The sequence below is a fragment of the Austrofundulus limnaeus genome, unplaced genomic scaffold (assembly GCF_001266775.1).
Source record: "Austrofundulus limnaeus strain Quisiro unplaced genomic scaffold, Austrofundulus_limnaeus-1.0 Scaffold192, whole genome shotgun sequence".
Taxonomy (NCBI): domain Eukaryota; kingdom Metazoa; phylum Chordata; class Actinopteri; order Cyprinodontiformes; family Rivulidae; genus Austrofundulus; species Austrofundulus limnaeus.
In genome coordinates this window covers 178,834-183,632 of record NW_013952594.1, presented here as the reverse complement: position 1 = coordinate 183,632, position 4,799 = coordinate 178,834, and the positions used below count along the sequence as shown (strand labels likewise).

At 33.9% G+C, this 4,799-nt stretch overlaps 1 protein-coding gene across 1 annotated transcript in view; it reads left to right on the top strand.

Moving 5' to 3' along the window:
- jade2 (jade family PHD finger 2) overlaps positions 1-4,799 on the top strand; it is a gene marked incomplete at its 5' end in the record, with an annotated part of 210,611 nt that overhangs the window by 198,849 nt on the left and 6,963 nt on the right.

Here is a 4,799-nt window from a genome sequence, read left to right as displayed (position 1 = left end):
TGTGTGTGTGTGTGTGTGTGTGTGTGTGTGTGTGTGTGTGTGTGTGTACACTCCACAATCTTTCCAAACAAATCTAAAGCTTCTCTTTGCTTCTGTTTTCTGTCTTTTTGAAGAATAGCTGCATTACATCAGCAGTTATGATGCATTATTTTTATTAAAAACAAAGAAACAACATGAGCTTTTTCTAATTTCCTAACATCTTTATGACCTATAAAAAAATCAAAGTTAAACTGAAGTTATTGATCCAGCAGCTCTCAAACTTCTCTTCCAGTTTCCAGATTGATGCATTTCTTCAAACCTGCTTTCTTTAATCTGTCCAGCACTTTCTATCATTGACTGCAGCTTCATATTCTGTCAGGTTTTAGTGRAACGGTGTGTGTATTTGTACATAAACATCACAGAACAAAGGAATCAGACGAGAAAGAGTAGTTTAGTTTTTGACAAGAAGTCAAAGCTCTGCAGAAACTGAAACAAACTGCGACAATAAGATGATTTCAGTGGTTCGGATGGAGCATGCAGAGGCCTTTAGGCAAACCTCTACTATTCACTGCATGAGACTGCTTTGAAAATGAATACTCCGATGTTTCAGTGTAATCCCTGACACTGAAAAAATCTCTATATCTTCTTTATGGGACAGTAGAGCTGTCACTTGGTTAATTTCACACTAAGCAAGCATTGAAAGCCATTTTCAAAATTATGAAGTTGCTAAAACTACAAAGAGTTCAAGTTTAACCAAAAAAAAATACTCAGATGTAAGTTTTTGTTATAGAAAAGCAAAACAATAATTTAACTGCAGAATACGGCTTCAAGGACACACAAGTGACATGTATTTGTGGGGCTGAAAAGAATAAGAAAACACAAAGCATTTCTTATATTTGACTGCCTCTAAAAAACTYCTAAGATGTAAATAGATTGTGTTTGTGCTGTTAAAACATTAAGTGGGAGGATATGTAGTCTTATATAAGGACTTCTTTGAATTCTCATTTAATAGCTTTTGATTTTTTTTGTTCTGTATAACCCCYTGGGCTGAACACAATACATATCTGAGTATGTACATGTGAATTTTGATTACTAATTTTCCTCTTTGATTGCTTTTATTCTTTCATCTTAGTAAAAAAAACACAATAAAATATTAGAAGAAAGGCGACACTAAGGCATGTTAACACTTCAGGGAAAATATACAACCTGTATCAGATTGTTTTTATGACAGTCTGAAGTAGAAAAAAAGTATTTTTTTTAAATTGTGATCCATGTKTTTTTCATATGTGGTGCTAAATCATAAGAGACTGCAATCTGAATGGTCATGTCYCATTTCATTCAACTTTTACGTCACMGAGGTAGGCGTACACGGATCAGTCAAGATGTTGATATTTGGAAAACCAATAGTGTGCATTTTAAATCTTGGAGCTCMGCTTGTCTTCAGCTACGTTTTAGATTTGTCCTGGATGACTGAGTATTTACACCAATCTGTGATGCTAACAGTGGTGTATCATGTTGGATTGGAACAATACTGATACTTGAGTTTGTTTCCTGGTTCACAAGTACAGTTCTGTTCTAAAAAGCAGGAATGTCCGGATCAAATATAAAAACTGATCAAAACAAACACAGGAGATAATAATTTAGCTGTTCCTGACTGAACAACATCACAGTAGATCTACACTGACTAACATGTAGCATCTATATTTTTGGTTGATTAACTGAATTTCAGAAACACACTTATTTTATCTGATGTAATCAGCTTTAAACAGTAAGAGAATCAACAAGTCTATTTAATTTTAGTGTACGCTTGTTTTTTGTTTACTATGACATCATAGCAGCGGTGTGAGCGTAACGACATCATGTAAAATATCTGAACCTGCTGGGTTGATATTTAGTGAGGAGAGACATTCAACTGAGTTTAAATTATCTGTAGTCTCTAAATTCTGTAGAATAAAATACAGATACAAACTCTGAAATYTAGATATTAAGTGTCATTTTAGTTTGACTGCCTGAATAAACTTCTAACCTTGTTTTAGAATCTAAATTGTACTTTTTTGCAACCTAGAGTCCTCATTTGGCAATTCACATGCATATTGCTGAATTAGTTGAAGCATTAGTCTCATTACATCTAATAATTAGGTTTAATGAAGATAAACTTGATGATAATTATCATAATTATTTGACACAGTTTCCTGCTGCACAAACGTTAATAAAACCCTCAAACAGTTTGACTTTTCCTTCTAACAAACAGACATAATCAGTAGTTATTAAATGTAAATATTAGGAACAGAATTCAATGTTCTCTCCGATTTATTTTCCTGTTGCTACAGTCAGCTTAAAACTAAGTACCATAAAAATTTTATGCTTCATAATGTATTTATTTTTTGCTTGCAGGTTCTGCACATCATTAACTGGCAGCAAACTAAATATTTCTTTATAAAAAGCAGGAGCCTTCATACTGTAGCTCAGTAAATAACCTTATTACACAAAAAAGTTTCCAATTTAAATCATATGACAAAGAATGATAATCTAWTAAAGTGGATACTAAGTTTAAATTAATATTGCTTGAGTAAATTATTATTGTTTGAATATATTTTTGGGATAATGGGGGCAGATTATTATAATATTTTTTTCTTTCTGCTGCCTTTCATTTTATTTGATCTTTTATACATTTTAATTTTCTATTGTAAATAGTTTTGTTTTTAATGAAATGAACAAATTCCTTAACTATCTGTTTAAACCTGCTTAAAACACTGACCGTACACGAAAGAAAGTGTGAAGTAAACAACTTAAAGCTGAAACTTGCAATAAATCTTTAAACTAAAATAATTCTTCTGTTTAATTCTTTTAAGTTTATCACTACTAGAAACCTGACATTGTTTTTAAGAGCAGTGTTTTTTGTCGGTATCTGTAAATTAAAATCTAAAAAATCTTTTATACAGTGTTCCTGCAGATCCTTAAAAAGTCATAAGTCATTAAATTCATCAATCCAAAAATAAGGCCTTAATTAGCCTTAAAATGTCTTAAATCAATCTGTCAGGAGTCTTAAAAATGTCAACACATTGTAAGTAGGATGATTGTAATTCATCTCAAATATTAAAATAATTGGTAAAAAATTATTTGTTTAAATATTCACATGCAGACATTCCCCTGTGACATCACTTCCTGTTATTTCACATGCAAATATCTCAATTGTRCATCTGAGTGATGTGAAATTTGTTTTGTAATATGTTAATAATGTTGTCTTTCCAAAAATGCGTTCACTTTTCTTACAAAAAATTGATGTCACATGCACTTTAAGGTTTCATCTACAGCAAATAGGGGTTAAGACCCCGCTGTGGGTCCTAAAACTACAAATTTTGGGTCGTTAGAGGATTTCCTGAAATTAAATTAGCTTAAAACTGACTGCTAAGAATGTTTCTGCTATAGTTAAAAATACTTTGATTCATGAGTTTCTGCCAGTTTTTATTTTCTGTCTTGTGTTTTTATGAAATTGGTCTTAAATTTAATTTCACAGTGGCATTAAAAAGTCTTAAAAGGTCTTAAATTGAACTTGCTTTAAACTGTAGGAACCATGTTATACCGGAGCTGAGTGTTGCAGAGTGGGTAATGTTTCCCTGTGGAGATGATAAACAAACACTCAGGACAGGAGAGAGGTTTTTCTGTGCCTCACTTGCTTCCCACTCTGATTAAATCTTTTTCACTCTTATTTTTGTCTTCCCCCCTCGTCTGTTTGTCTTCTTACAGTGAATTTGTCCCTCATATCTGGCCATCTGGCTCGGTGTTATGAACCTCCCTCTTTCTGTTTATTTTTCCTCCTCTATTTCTCTCTCTCTCTTTTTTTTTCCACCTGACCGCCGAGGGATAAGAACTGCAACTTGATGCGGRGTGCATGCTGGGAAATCATCAGAAAAAATGTGTTTCCATGACAAATCAGTCTTTGTGTGCTTCTGTTGTGCAACTGTACCGTTTGTGCGTCTGAGTGTGTGTTTCTTTGTCAGTGTTATATATAGTATAGCATTCCCTGTCTCAGTGTGCCGTCTCTGTGTTTGTCTTTGCATGCCGTATGTGTTCATATCTCACTGTCTAAGTGTGAGTGTGCGCACGTATGGGTGTTGTGTGTCAAGCCATCTGTTCTCTGTCGGGTCTGGTCCTGACTCTCAAAGCTTTGTCTTCCTCACGGTGTTCTGGGATCTAGGAGACCTGATGCATGGACTAAAACTTTGTCTTTGATGACCTGTCCTCTGTCCACAATCAGGACAAACAAAAAGTGTTGGCATATCTTGAAATGATGTTGTTGGTTGCCTTTAATGCTAGAGTTTTWGTATTGTGTTGAAAATTGAGAGTTGTAACTGTTTTTGTTCTGGCTAATGTTAGTTAGTGGTGGGGGCCATCTTGAATTAGGTAATCTTGTGTCCGATGATTGTTTTCCAAAAAATTTAATGAAATTCATCCAGCAGTTCATGAGATATTTTGCTAACATACAGATACACTCCTGATCCAAATCTTAAGACCAGTCAAAAAAAGTGCAAGAATTTGCATTTTGCACTATTGGATCTTAAGAAGGTTCTAAGTAGAGCTTCACAATGTTAAAAGAAGAAATCAGTGCAAGAGACAAGAACTTTTGAGCAGGGAATTTTCTGAAAACTGCATTTACACTCAAACATGATTTTTTCAGCTGATCTAAAGTTTAAGACCATAGCTCAAAATAAACCCAAAAACAGAAATCAAAGTGTGAAAAAAAGGGACTCAGTAATGAGTAGCTCCACCATTCTTGTTGATGACTTCAAACAATGGTTTAGGCTTGCTTGATGCCAGTG